Here is a 16,014-nt window from a genome sequence, read left to right as displayed (position 1 = left end):
AAATATTTCTCGAATATCAAACAAAGTCTTGAATTTCAAATATTTTCCAATTACTATCTATTATGCAGTTCACGCTTATGACAACTCCTTGCATCCTACAGAAAAAGAGCACCATAAATAACCGAGCGTTTATGATCAGGGAATATCCCTCTTCGGACATCAAGTTCCATCAAGTCACCCAAGCAGTTTACCTTGGAGTCACATTAAATCGCTCATTCACATAGTCTTCTCACATCAAACAACTGCGCAGCAAGGCGTGGGGAGTAGCCTTGAGATTATATTCCCTTTTAAAGAATCAGCTCCTGTCACTACATCGTAAAAGGTAAATTTACACCTCAGTCATCCGACCTATTCTTACATACGCCTCGCTTACGCCAGCAAAAGTGACATCTATTCCCTGCAAAAAATTAAAAACAAGATTCTCAGGAGAATCACCGGAGCTCCATACTACGTTTAAAACAAAAATCTGCATGCTGACCTGAAATAAACTTATTTCTGATTTTCTGCACAGACCAAATGTTAAATTTTATGATAAAGCTACGCAAAACACGTCCGCCGGCTTTGCAGATATTTTCATTTACGAAATACTTGAAGAAGACAGGAATAATAGACCATTTGTAGCTTTTTCTCTTAGCGCAAACACGCAGAAACAAGATCAACATGTGCAACTTTCGTATTAATTTTATTGGTTTTAACTTTTGGATTTAAAGTCTTTCAGTAGCTCAAGAATCGTAAGACTGCCTCCACACCCCTGATAGTACAATGCTAGTCTTCTGTTATCGCATCCTCACGCGCCAGTGAGATTTCAAAGACAATGCGTCTCATTGTTTTCTTATTTTGACGGTATTCTATCTTAAGCTACACACCTTTATGGTGGATCAATTTGATAAGTCCTTATGTGTGAAGCCCCTCAGGGAGGCTCTCTGATAAGCTCTGGTAAGAGCGTAATTGATTCCCGCTGTAAACCAGAATATGCAACCAAAGCATCACCACGAAATACAATCCTCCACGAAGGCATCCCTTCTGTAAGATAGTCTTCGTGGCTTTGGCATATTCAAATAACCTAACCTACAGTAAAAGGATTTTATAACAAAAGGTTGCTAAACGAAGTAGATGTTGTTATGACTTGAATACTTCGCTGTAATTGCTTGACCACTAGAGTGTTCGTTTCAGCAAGTGTTAAAAAGGCCTACAATAAAAGGTCGCTACAATAAAAGCAGATATTATTATCACCTTGAAAACTTTTGCATTGGTTTTAGTAGAATGGCCATTATAATATGCATACGTGACACAGAAAATGTTGATTGTAATTGCTAGATAATTTTTCATTTTTAAATTACTTTTCATTCCGTCTCTGTTTGATAACTTTAAAAAATTATTTGGATTACAGTAAAGCACATGAGAGCTATATACCAACATGAAATTTTTTTAAAAAGAAAGTGATTTCTATTTACGTTACATGTAAGAAAAATTCACCAAACTTTCCTTGCAACCAAACCATTTGCCAGGATTTTAGCCTAGTCGAACTGCCAATGCTGAGCAGTCTTAACAATGAGCTAATAATCGGTTCCTGCTTCTATAAAAGAATTTTTTTAACGGGCACTTGCCTATTCAGCATTGGCCACTCCTAAGGGCAGAAGTGGTGGCCATTTTATTGTTGAGGCACCAAACAGATGGCTAACGTTGCGTCCTGTGAACTAATCAGAACTTTAATCCTTAAGTTTTCGACCCAAGATTTAAGTTATATTCCAGATCCCGTAAAAGCATTTTAAATGTGAGAGGTAATGAAGACTTTTGCTCACCTGAAGATTGATTGGCATCATTAAGTGTTTTTTAACCTTTTGAGTAATTTTAGTATTTCATACATACATTTTAGGCACTACATTTTGTGCGCACAGGATCATACTGATATTTACGTATACTTATGCATAAAATATCAAATTACAATATGCGTATTATGTATGTAATATTGCACTGCGGATAGTCCTAATATTTTGTGCCTTGCCGTTACACGCACACGCATTCGCTCCTGTGTCACCCTTCGATCACGATTACTTTACTTACAATTTTATATTACACGATACTTCGATTACGATTTGACGGACTATTGTTTCATTCTCCTTAATCGCCGTAATAGATTCCCTATTACGGCATATTATTTCGTGAACTTGTCATATTGGCTCCAAAGACTATAGTCATTAAAAAACGCCCAGGGCTGAGATACGATAGTACGAGGCGTATTCGGAAACTAAGTACCGTTTTGAAAAAAAAATAGTAAAACAACTTTTTCGAATCCAATTTTATTTTTACATGAAAATACATGTCTTAAACTATTTTTGAACATAGTTTCCGCCAATGATCAAACACTTGTCATAGCGGGTGACCAGTTTTGTATACCATCGTCAAAGAAACTTCCCGCCAGTTTCGATAACCACGACTCCACAGCATTTTTCGTCTCATCGTCAGATCCAAAGCGCTTGCCACCAAGCTTGCGCTTCATGTGCAGGAACAAGTGATAGTCGGACGGCGCTGTATGGCGGGTGATCGAACTGCTTCCAATGAAACTGTCGAATTAACGATTGAGTGACACCAGCAGTATGGGGCCGAGTATTGTCATGGAGCAACACAATTCCTTTACTGAGCATTCCTCTTCGTTTGTTTTGAATGGCACGCCTTAGGTTTGTTAAAGTCTCACAGTATCGTGTCGCATTAATGGTTTCACCTCTGGGAAGAAATTCAGTAAGCAAAACGCCTTTCCTATCCCAGAAGACAGTGCACATAATTTTTTGTGATGACATTGTCACTTTGAACTCTTGTTTTTTCGGAGAATGAGTGTGTCTCCACTCCATCGATTGTTTCGATTCTGGTGTGAAATGACACACCCAAGTTTCATCACCTGTCACAATTTGGTTTAAAAAGTTTTCTCCCTCATCACTGTACCGCGTGAGAAATGTTAGGGCACTACCAAGTCGCTTTGTTTTGTGAACATCAGTGAGCATTTTTGGAACCCATCGGGAACACAGTTTGCGATAATTCAAGCGGTCAGACACAATTTCGAACAAAACAGTACGTGAAATTTGTGGAAATGCCTCTGAAAGAGTTGTCATTGTGAAACGTCTGTTCTCATGAATTGCTTCATCAACTTTCCTTACCAAATTATCGATGACAACAGAAGGCCGACCACTCCGAGCCTCGGCGTGGACATTTGTTCGACCTGCATTAAACACTCTTACCCACTTTCTCACCATTCCATCACTTATCGCGTATTAACCGTAAACTTCTGTCACTTGACGATAAATTTCGGCCGGTTTAACATTCCTCGGGTTGAAAAATTTAATCACGACACGAATCTCACAGTCAGCGGGAGAACTAATTGTCTTAAACATTTTGAATGTGCACAGGAAACTGAAAACACAACATAGAGCAACCAAAATGGCGACAATTGAAAGTCAGTGAACAAGAAAGACTAGTGCGCATGCGCGGGACGCCTACCACAGCGCTACGACAGCGCTCGAATGAAACGGTACTTAGTTTCCGAATACGCTACGTATAATATCAAACACATAAATCTTGTGTCCTGCTACCACAGTTTCTACATTTAATAACTTCTTTCTTCCTCTATAAAACATTTCTGCGCAATTCTGAAGTTAGAAGATTTGAATAAAACTGCCGGAGTAAATCTGTTCCCTCAACGGTTAAAGCTTTACGTGCCACATTTGTAGGGTACTAGTTGTGCGGAAGTTTAAATTACGTCTTTCAGATCCTACTAGACTGACAAGCGGCTTTATCGCTCCAGTCTGAATTACGTCCCGAGTAGGTTAAAAACCTTTTCATTAACTCTTTAAATTTAGAAAAAGGACACTACTTGTGCTTACAAAACTCCGCCACTTACGGGTACTTAAAAAAAAACCATAACTTCAAATTCAAATTCAAGTAATGTAGCCGAAGACTACACAAATGGTCTACTTAAGCTGGTTCAAATATTTTAAGCCTTTTAGCATGGACTAAAGAAAATGACTAAAGTCAGAATAAACTGTGGCAGTGCTGGCAGTAGGGCGTAAATTTGCAGATAAGGCTGCCAAAAGCTCTAAAACATTCAATCCTCGACTTAAATAATTAGACACTTAATTTGCATTCTGGTGAGAACTACGGAAAGCGGAAGTTATAGGAAAGGTTTAATAATAATAATTGATTAATTAACATAAAATGCCTTACATATTTTTCTCACCAGGTACAGTAAGTTCACGCAGCTGTTTTATGATTTATATTTACCCTTGATCAACTATTCCATTTGCATAAAAATATTTGGTGAAACCTATTTGCAGCAAATGCCAGTTAAGATCACAGTCTTAGTAATACCACAGTCTATGAATTATCGTAGGATATATTTTGAAGTAACGCTCCAATGTGTCACTCTCGTGCTAACGTCATAATGAAAAGTAAATAAGAAATTCCCTCACATTATAAAGCAAAATTACCTTAAATCTTATCATTGATGAATAGATGAATATCTTCACTTTGCCGAATTCTGTAACAGCTAAAGTTCTGCCATCATAACAATGTCTTCGCTCATATTTACTAGTACTACTTCTTTTTTTTACCAAAAACGGGTATTAAACTTAATGGCTCTTGTAAAGTATCTGCAAAGCACTAATTGCAGTGCATTATAACTGTGTTGTAATAAAATCTTTTACTTCAGCAATAGCTCACTTTTCTGCTTTCGTTCAGTGCTATTTTTTCTTATTGCTCTAAATGAATCGGAAACTCGAAAATTTTAAGACTACCTTCGAAACGTCCAAGTGACACAGAATATCCCTCAATTTATTGGAGAATTTTGCTGCAGAACAAGGTAACACATGGTACATTTTATATCCTGGTAATCTTTACTTGTGGCCGAGATTGTTTGACTTTTAGTGATAAAAGAATTTTCAAAACGTCCACTTTATTTTACAACCTAAACAAAAAAAAAAAAAAAAAAAAAAAAAAAAAAAAAAAAAAAAAGGGATCAGCCTTTATCATAGTGTTAAATTTCATGTGATTTTCACTCAAGCTGTGTAGTATTATTATTTACGCTACTGTGATTTTTATCTTTACGTTTACCGAGTCTTTTACGCTCACGAAGGCAATCCACGGATTCTTAGAGAGGGTTAATGGGCATATACACATGCTCGGCTACTCAGGCTAAACACCGGAGTTCTAGATTTCCAATGCGTTGAGGTAGGTGCAGAAGAATGTGCGGTGACATTTAATATTAGGCCTGCGGAACAGTAAAACAGATCGGGCTGGCTGGGTTTGACGGCGTCTCGACAACAGAGCTTGATTTGTAAGGAGAAAGTGGGCATGTACGTGCAGGTATGTGCGGAAGCTGCAATCGATGTGTTCGTCAGAATATAAAACTGAAAAGAAAGAAAAATACAGTCAAACAAGCGTACAAACTTACTCAAGCGTGAATTCGTCTCCACTTCCTCTGTAAGGGGTTTCAAGAAAGTAGAATAAGCAAGTGAACATCGACTCGCAAATTGGGACAAAATGAAGAGCTCTAATGTTTCTAAAAGTCTAATTCTTCCCACTTTTGAAATGGATAATTCAAACTCGCCACCATCGAAAGTTATGTACTTATGAATCTCATAAAGAAAATGACTCCGTGCATTAGTAATAATTAACTCCTATTGGAGCTTTGTTTTACTTTTATCAAAGTATTATTACTAGAAAGCTTCCTGTGAAGAGGGTTAATCTGTTTACAGGAGCAGCAACATTATGATAAAATTAAACTTATCTTCAACTGAATTCAAGTTGTCTAAAACAGTAGAAATACATTTAAGTTCGTTTAAGTTTAGAGGCTTTGGTGGCACAAGCATCTAATATTTCATGTACCCCCTAAAGGAAGCAGTCATATGGGATAATATCTCGAGACGTAGGATATCAATCGCTTAAAACTAAATTATCCGGTCCGGTGCACCCCATTTATACCGTATGTGATAGTTTTCTGCAATTTAGACGTTATTTTCCCTTTTTCTCATAAAATTATTAAACAACAAATTAGCGTCCTGTATTGTTTATAGATTAAACTTGGATACATTCCCATTCATGTAATACTTTACACATACACTATCTACCAATAAGTATTTAAATACCTGTAATAGAAAAGAAAAACAAAATTTATTCAAATTCAATAGGTGGTACAGCCTCTACATGCGCGAGTTACAGAGTCAACCCTCGGGACATGCTTTCCACAAATTTTTCTATGATGGTTATGGGTATTTTCCTCCACTCGGCTTGGAAAAGACATGCAAGTTCCTTCTCCGATATTGGACGGATGTTGTACCTATGAATTCGGCGATCCAACTCGTCCTAGAGATTCTCGATAGCGTTTAGGTTTGGGCTTTGGGCAAATCAGTCCATTCTGTTAATCCCATTATCACCATACCATTTCATGGAGGACCTCGCAACATGACAACTGGCGATGTCGTCCGAGTTCAAGCCATAAAACTGCCACAACGTAGGAAGCAAATTGTCATCCAAAATATTACAGTAGGGATCGGTGTTCAGTTTACCATGAACTTGGACCAAGAGTTTCGGTCAATACCAGGAGAAACACGCCCAGATCATAATTCCACCTCCGCCGAACTTTACTGTAGGCACAGTGCATTCTGGCAAAGAGTGTTTTCCAGGCAGACGCCAGACGCAGAACCTGCATCCGAACGGTAGAGGATAAATCTTGATCTGTTGCTCCAGAGAAGTCATTTCCACTGATCAATGGTACACTGTGTGCGTGCTTTGCACCACATTAACCGAGCAGCGTGGTTAGACTTTTTGATCAAAGGCTTATGGGCAGTAGCACGACCATGAAAACCAAGCAGATGTGCTTTCGTACGGATGTTATTCATTGCAACAACTTTTTGGTTACCTGTTGAAACCCCTGGAGTATGTGGGCCATCGGTTGGGGGCCGTTCTTCCTAATTTCACTAGAGAGCACCCGTATGTACCCATCTCCCAGTTTCGCGGGTCTGGCGACTCGAAACACATTCCAATAATTACCATTCACCTTCCACTTCTGACTCGCATAGGCCACTGTTGAATTTGGGTAGTTTAAACTAGATATGCCCCTTAATGACCGGCCATTTTTATGATACCTTTCACGAAATCAGATACTCTGCACTTCGAGGTATCTTGCATGTCACTAATTCCAGTTTGTTTCCTATACGATATTTAATGGTGGAATGCATGACATGTATCAGGACCACAAATATCGGCATTTGGACAGGTGTCCGAATATTATTGGTACATAGCGTATTATTAGATTTCTTAGATGCTAGAAACGTGAAAGATCAACTGTGTCCTTACCAGGGCTCATGCTACGAATCTCTCACTTGATAACTGGACGAGCGAACAAATTATACAACACGAACACGTCCGGGGGCATGCAATAATTCCTTATATCTTATCAATGCATTATCTTAATTTTCAAGAGTTTTCTATCTTTGTGTCAACTGACAGCCACCTGCGGAAACGTTCGAGGGGGAAAGAAGATACCTTTTCCTAAGGATCCTGTGTTACACCTTCAATGATCAACCACATCAGAAAGTATAATCGCTGAAGCTAGAGTTTCAAAATTGAGACAGCATACATATTAAGAACAGGAAACGCCGTTTGCTCTAGAAAGAACGCGTGTATTGAGAATTTTTTCAGAAACCTAGCTCATATTACGCATCTGATAAATCCCTCAGATCACCATCTTCAAATTTTAAGAACCACACCCCAAAAGATCTAAAAAGATGGGCAAAGAAATTTAAATATTTGTATATGGTTTGTTTTACGATTTAGAGTATCTTAGAAACAAATACTTTTAGAATTATTATTGAAAATAAACGAGAAAAGTCTTGTTCCATCATTAAAGGTACTTGGGTACTTTTAGTTATCCTTCTTGCAAAAGAGTGGTAATTTCCTTTCGTGATGGTAGAGGAGGGAAATATTTTCTTCCTTCACCATCCAAATATAAAAAAGGATAAAATTTATTTTAATACGTATTAATAATTATAATATTTCAACATTCAAATTAATCTGTTTCAAAACCACGAATGCTGACTATGTCGTCATTCGAAAGGCCTGAGAAACATTGCATTAATATATGGTAGTTTTGCTGCTTCCTATATCAGTTCTTGGCGAACTCTCTTTTGTGCCATTCCAGACAACGATAATGATAATGTAACATGCACTAAATACAATATCAACCCGATTTACACTGCTTCTCTTAACATTATCCCAAACTAAATCGCTTGCTTTAAGCAAAGTGTAAGAAAAATATTTGTTGATCAATTTAGCCGCATTTTGGGAATAGCGTTTACGTGAATCAGGAACTCACTTTTGAATAAATTTTTTAGGTTTAGAATTTAGTAGTTGAAGAAACTAGGGAATTTCAATCCTAATGCTACAGGAGTAGGAGGCACTATTTTTAATTTTGCAAATAGTTATATCGCACTGAAACTAACCTGAATATCTTCGACTCTACTAGTTAACAAAATACTTTTCAAGTCTTTGTCACAACCCGATTCGGCCCAGACTTCAGTGCGGAATAGCTTCCATTCTTCTAATACACTTATTAAAAGTCTGTTTCGACATTCCCTTTTGACACTGAAAATACTCGGAATCTAGGAACTAGGAACTAGAAAAGTCTAGGAAAGAATTAATACGTAGTCCAATGATTTTAATGTGATAGTATGCATTATCTTGATCCATTTAACGATTAGTCAGCAATATTGAAACTCGAGCAAAAGAAAATTGCTGGTAAATTTCGCAATTCCTATTAATGAAAGATCCTTCTTCAGTATCGATAAGCAAGAGCTATATCCTATCCATCATATTCGAAAATCAACTGTAGCAACTTCCTAAAACTTCTTTAGCTTTCAAGCAGGATTCTCGCTCTGTTGGCCCGAGTCAATGTTAAGTCGTTATTACTATACACCTTCTCATCCATATCGCTTTATCGCTGGCTAAGAAATTTTCTCAAAAAAAAAAAAAAAAATTGACAGATAATTCCTATTAGGTAATTCATAGCTCAGTATAAGAAGAGAACCGCATTTGTTTTCTATAAGGAAATCTAGATCATATTCACATTACACATACAGAAAACCCAAGCAGCCAGACCATTTGCCGGAATTTGCACCCGGGTCGAGTTACCAGTGTTTAACTGTTTTGCCGCTCTCCCGCGGTTGGGTCGAAAAACATCGATGAAAACAAATATGCAGACTGTCAAATTACAAGTGTCCAGTGGGTTAATGATTGGTATTTATCGTTTTCAATGCACTAGATTGTATTATTTAATTATCCCAAAACACACTATTTCTATCTGCCCATGGTTACTTTCATGTAGGAATTTATAAAGAAAATTTGCCCTTTTTACGTTTCACATTAGAAAAGTCGGAAAACTCCCAGGAGTCAACCCATTTAACTTCTGTGAGTAGGCCCTAGAGCAGGGTTGGCCAAACTTCATGTCAGTAAGAGCCGCACGTTTGAATTGAGGAATGTTCGAGAGCCGCATCTAGATTTTCTAAAAGCCACAAGTTTATATTTACATCATTATAGAAGTAGTGCAGGAAGTTTTAAATAGAAAGAAACCCCTGATAACTTTGTAAAAAGAGTCTAAACTAATTAATTTCTTCTTTTTGGACACTAAATAGTTTTAGTTTACCATATTTTATACATATATTTTATATGCACGAGCCGCACAAATTGCCTGCGAGAGCCATATCAGGCTCGCGAGCCGCATTTTGGCCACCCCTACCCTAGAACAAACTACTAATGATTCGCAACTTTCGCCTCTCGACCACTGGTGACCCCTAATTGGTTTCAATTTCCGCTTTCATGATTATCTAATTAAAGAATTACTGTTACATGTTGAGATTTTGTAATATATATCAATCGTACATACTTTTCATTAACGAATCCACCTGTATTGCGAATTTATAAATATGATCTATGGAATATTATTAAATCATTGGAATTTTGAGTTGAATTATATTTTTATGTTTGCTGTCTTTGAGACGAGGAATTAAATAAATCAGAAGTAGGCAAAATTTCATTCACAATAAACAGATAATCTTCAATCACTAGTACTTCCTCTCGCAAATATTTCGGTTCACGAACAAATTATCTGAACAAGAATGCCTCTGATGACGAACGGTATCTCTAGTTACGAACTCTCAAGACGGCAAAATGATTTTTGGATGCGTTTTTAAGTAACCTGTGCCACATAGTTAACACTCAGGATATTTATATTAATTCTGTGAGAAAAACTGTTTTGGTTTACAAACATTTCAGTCGATAAACAACCTCCCAGAACGAATTCAATTCGACAACTAGTGTTTTATTAGTATATTTAGATCTTTCCCTGTTATAGAAAACGCGCGCCAAACAATTTTTTGCAGAAAAAAAAATGCGTCAGTGTTACCTTTTGTCCCGCATTAAATTAAATACCAAATTAAATATTCTTATCACTTATAACAGGTATCTTACAAGTCATTAAAATGTTTTTAAATGTGCCCTTCTATTGCATTATTTGTTTACTAAAACAACTAATATAAAATATATATTCCTTATACTTGAAGAAATGTTACTATAGTCGAAATAAGCTGATGGCGAAAGTATATTTTATCTCCGAAAATATCTAGATACCTCGGATATCCTCGAGAAAACTGATTGGCGTGTGTTGACTTATAATGCAAAGCATACAGATGATAGCTTACATCAATGATGCAAACTCAAGAGAGTATGCCGGTCTAATAAGCGATCTAAAAACAGCTGAAGGGACAGAATTTTTTTTTAACAAAAAGAAATGAAGCATTTGAAATGCATTTTAAATTTCTCTTGCTAAATATTTATCAAAACATACACAAATAATAATAATAATATCCAAACAAAAATTTCAAATCTATATGTATATTCTAGATGAAAATCTAGTTTGGTATCTGCAAAACATTTTTACCATTTACTCTTTGTAATTCAAATATATGGACAGTTAAATATTAAATTTTCAGACTGGCATTTATTTCAAATTATTTTAACATTTTTAACTGATCGTTAAATAATTTACTTTAATATACACTAAAATTAAAGAAATTAAGAAAACTTTCCAAGTGGGATAAAACTTGAGAAAAAATAATGACAGTCTAGTCTCTTTCTCTTATTTGTTAACTTTTTCTTCGACGTATAAATAAGTGCTTGTATGTAAATAATTAAAGTCCTCTTTATTTTTTACTACAACTTGACACTCGATGGGGATGGATTCTGATAAAGTTTGTAGCCTTGGAGAGAGATTACTAGAAATTATCGTCATCACAGACTGTAGATACTCAACGGTGAATTTGATTCTTATTTAGCAGTTATCAACTGTGAAAAAAAAAAAAAAGCTGTTTAATAATAAATGTATTCCCAAACAAATCGATTATTCTTAGTGCAAAATTTTGTAACTAATTTACCTTTTGACAAGTATCTGTAGAGACATTAGGTTATTTTGAAGCGGGAAACGTCCAAAATGAGCAATGCTGTCCCCGGTCTCGAACCTGCGCCGAGCGTGCTATCCGTTGCACCACAAAGTCATGCAGAAAGGAAGGTGAAAATCCCCTTTTGGGGAGACTTTTAGGAGACCCAGTCACCAAATCCTGGTGTTAAGAATCATCATCCACCACATTTTAGTTCAGGCGCCACTGCAGAATCATTTAGACTATTTTCAATATCAGGAAACTTAAGAAATGAGCAGTGCCCTCGCCAGGACTCTAACCTGGGACCTCTCGAATGCGCGGCGAGTGTGCTAACCGTTACACCACAAAGGCATGCAGAAAAGGGGGAGAAAATGCCTTATATACGAATAAAAGTTAATAAAATCTGTATCTTCAAAACTTTGAGATTTATTATCACATTGCAAATTAATTCGCTCCATTTTTCTAGCGAGTTATTCACATTCGTTTTTAGTAACAATGAAAATAATGTAAATGACTAAATAAACTCTTGAAATCTTTGCAACACCGTATATTTGCAACAAATGCATAACCGAAATGTATTCGTGGGCCGCATAAAATTGCTTCGTGGAGGGCCCCGGTTTGATGAAACAAATTACTGAAGTTTCAAAATCAATTCTGCCCAAGTACTGATTGAATAAAAATATTTCTACATTAATTCCAAAAAATACTTAATTTTGTTCTTAAGAGTGTTAGGTAAATCGAAAAATATTATCATGCAAAGCTTACACTTCGAGTCGTTTAAAAAGTGAACTTTTCGTCCAACATCAAATACAAAACTCGAAACAAACACAAATCTCAGAGCAGCTTCACCAGGTGTAAAAAGAAAAAAAATAGAGAAAACCGTACGACCTCGTAGTAGACTTGCCGAGTCAGATTAATAAAAATACTAAAAAACACACGGAATCCTTTTTTATCTACAAAAAATCAAGGATACTCACCTTTTTTCCTCAGAGTCTGCAGCAACATACCTTTGTTGTTTTTTAATCCATGTGGCTATCCGATTCTTAAAGTTAACAGAAAGATCATGTGCGTTTTAAAGCCCTTTAAAGCACAACGTGGTTTCTGTTCGCATATGAACACAGGAATGTTCAAAACATGAAAACCGACTTCGCACTAGACACGCGAGATATCGGAGGCGTTTCCCTCGCGCGCGACGGATTTACCAAGGGTACTGTCTCAAAAGTTAGCGCCATCTGTTGACAACTTATTGAGTAATACGTAAGAATTTCATCTTAAAATTTTAAATGTTGCAAAATGAAGCTGTAATACTTTGCTCACTGTAAAAAATATTAGGATAAAAATTTCTAAATAAAAATCTTAGGGTTTAGAAAAATTTTTATTGTTTAAAATAATGAAGCTGTTCTTAAAATTATCAGTGGGATGCATTATGAATTAGAATTTTAAATTATATAACTGAAATAGTTTACTGATTATTAAAATAAATGGAATATAACCGTTATAGTCGTTGGTCACGTGACCTAGAATTTCACGGTTGTCGATGTTATCCGGAGCAATAAAAATTTATGTAGACTGTTAAAATAACATTAAAGCAAAGGGCAGTGACTGAGAACAAAGCTACTGCTGTTTGGTGACAGTTGGCAACCGCAAAAGAATCTCCCGAAGGCTTGTGGGGAAGTTCAGATGCAGATTCTCATAGCAGTGAAATTTTATTAGCACAGGAGGTGTTATTAGTTTCAAACCTCACTTTTTTGTTGGCACGACTTTTGTACCCGTATCATTTTTCAAATGTTGCCACCAAATATTATATTTAAAGAAATAATATAATGAATATAGAGAAATACATATATGGCAACACAAATAAAAGGATGCTGCCAACAAACGTTATCTCTATGTATTATTTTTAAAGAAATGATTTGGAGAACATTAAAAAAGAAATGTACGGCAGCACGCTTTATCCGAATCGGAAGATATCCAACAGAAACCATTTTTAACTTCTAAGCGCCAGTCTGTTGCTATTTGATGCAGTATAAAACATTTTTTTAATTTAATCTGACTGTTATTGATTAACAAATTAAGTGATTTAAAAGCAATTAATGCAGTTTTTTTATCTCTTTTATTAATTCCAAGCTTCACCCGCGAAATAACACTAGCTGGATTTATTATAAGCATTTCATATATGTATATTCCTTTTCCATAGTAACTATTTTAAGCGGCTGCACCAGCGCCTAGTTATTATTGGAAAAAGGAAAATGGGCAGTAATAAGGATTCGACATAAAAGTGCGGTTTGAGAATAATCAGCACCCCTTAGATACACGAGTTAAATCTAGGGGGTGTTGGAATCATAGCCTTTCTGGCATAAAAAATATATGCAGCACTTAGCGCTGTATTGGGAATTCCAAACATGTACTGCTTTTAAAAATTTTTAAGATTTTGCTGTTCAGTTTTATGTGGCGTAAGTGTGAAGAACGTGATATTTAATAACAAAGTTAAAAAGACAAAAAAAAAAATTGTGTCAGCAAACGTGAGTCCAAGAGCAGGTAGACAAATTGTGAACTCAACAAGGGCGTAAAAAACTTAACGAACCCTCTGGTGCGACATTTAAATCTGAATCTTTTAAATTTCTTCACTATTTTTTAATTATTTCATTTAAATTGAATTGAATTTAGAATTCTTTATTTTCGGTAAATCATACTACAGCTATTTCCTTGAGGAAAATGAAGCCTTCGTGTATGTTATATTACACATGAAGAACTAAAAAAACTCAGTGGCGTAACAGCCCTAATGGGCCAAGGCCTGCAGTGCCCGAAAATCTGCCTTCTTGACAGTGGGCTTCGAGGTGCGTAAGCATATGCCCTGAACAAGTGGTCAGCTTGCCGCAGGACCCCCCGTGTTTAGTCCCCAAGCGAACTTGGCACTCATTTTATCGACCCAAGTGATGGAAATCAAGGGATGAAAAGCTGAGTCGACCTTGCTCAGCCCGGGAATCGAACACCGGACCTGTGCTGCTGCTGCGTAATGCTCTAGCCACTGAGCCACAGGGCCTTTCACATAAAGAAAACCACGAAATCATCCACGCAGCTAGCTGTTTGCTGTGACTGGAACCGAGATCGAACTATTAGTGTTCAGCAGTCTTATCCCCTCGGCTATTGGTAGGTCATGTTTAAACTGAAGAGTTCACAAGTAGATTGAAATAGCATCATTGCATCACTGCTGTGACATATACACATTTATAATGCATATGCTATATATGCACCAATGCAAAATACACTTTTATTCAGTTTCGGAGCATAAAATCCCCATTATTACTTTTTACACGCTGATGCCCATGCTAATAACCTCAACGACAATCAAACTGTAGCTTATTAGTGTGGCGTCTTGATAATTTATCGTCTGTATATGAACTATTTAAGAAATACTGATGTGAATATTTATAGTCTATTTTGAAATCCATAAGCTACAATGATTCTGTAAAAATTTTAAACTGATTAATAAATTCTGCTGAGTTAGCATTCCAATTCCGATGGATATTTTATATATCTGAGCCAGATACTAATTCAATTGTTTACAATAGTAACGGTGGAAGCGGATCGAAGGTACTCGAAACTCGCATGTGCTTTTCTATATTTAAATATCCTAAAACTTATAAGTTATTTACTCCACTGTTATCGCGGCTAGCAGTTGGAAGGTCCAGAGTTAGAATCCCGGCAACAGCATTGCACACTTTTCATGTTTCCTGCTTCGACAAACATAATGACACTACAACTTATCTATCTTATATATCATGACGGTACCTTTAACTAACTTATTAAACCTATTTCGTTGTTTTAGGGGAAAAATTAGTTATGTTTCCTAAAATACATAAAGAGGAAGAGAAGATCTTTCTAAGCAAATAACATTCACAGCTGTGACAAAAAATTATTGGCAATGATTCACTTAAAATACTCGAGTGCTAGAAATTGCCTGCTGTTGATTATTTTTAAGATGCTTTTTTAGGATTTTCGCAGATAGCTAGTAACAGTCTGTATTTCATTCTAATATCATTTCCAAATAAATTCCTTCTCAATGAATAACGTTGTATTTGCTTTGTTACTTTCTCCAAATGATGAAAGTAACTGAGCAAAAAATGTGCTTTAAATTTTAATTTCGTAATGGCATTTCTGCTACGAATGTTTCTGAATTGTTGCAAAATGCAGTTGAGCGCAACACTTAAAAAAACAAGATTTTTTTAAGGGATATAAGATGTTTAAGGAAAACAAAGGATCACTAAGGATTAACCTTGTTTGAGACCATTCACTTCAATTGGTGTACTACGTATCGATCAAATTAGAGATCTGGTGCTTAGTTAATCTCGTTTAACAGTTTAGGTTATTATTAAACAAATTCCTGCATCATTTAGATTTTATCAAGAAACTCTGAAAGGAAATTTAATCTTACTAAACGCCAATAGCTGAGTTTTTCCAAAAAAAAGGGTAAGTGAAGGGTTTTAGCTGTGCAGAAGTTTGAATCAATATCCTTCAGACACTAGGAGATTGATAA

At 36.1% G+C, this 16,014-nt stretch overlaps 1 protein-coding gene and 1 non-coding gene across 4 annotated transcripts in view; both read right to left on the bottom strand.

The window, feature by feature from the left end:
- Positions 1–12,647, bottom strand: part of LOC118181347 (rho GTPase-activating protein 18-like) — a 488,818-nt gene extending 476,171 nt beyond the window's left edge. For 2 of the 3 annotated variants that reach the window (XM_035350495.2, XM_035350489.2), the window contains exon 1: positions 12,455–12,647. The gene's annotated coding sequence lies outside the window, so the exon portion shown is untranslated. The remainder of the gene's footprint in view (positions 1–12,454) is intronic. The other variant, XM_035350482.2, reaches the window with a different exon arrangement.
- Positions 11,756–11,828, bottom strand: TRNAA-CGC (transfer RNA alanine (anticodon CGC)). The gene has a single exon. It is a non-coding gene; the product is annotated as a tRNA-Ala (tRNA).
- Positions 12,648–16,014: the final 3,367 nt, after the last annotated feature.

Source organism: Stegodyphus dumicola, chromosome 9 (assembly GCF_044657685.1).
Source record: "Stegodyphus dumicola isolate Sdum_Otavi_A_Nest chromosome 9, ASM4465768v1".
Lineage (NCBI taxonomy): Eukaryota > Metazoa > Arthropoda > Arachnida > Araneae > Eresidae > Stegodyphus > Stegodyphus dumicola.
This window is presented reverse-complemented; position numbering and strand designations above follow the sequence as displayed.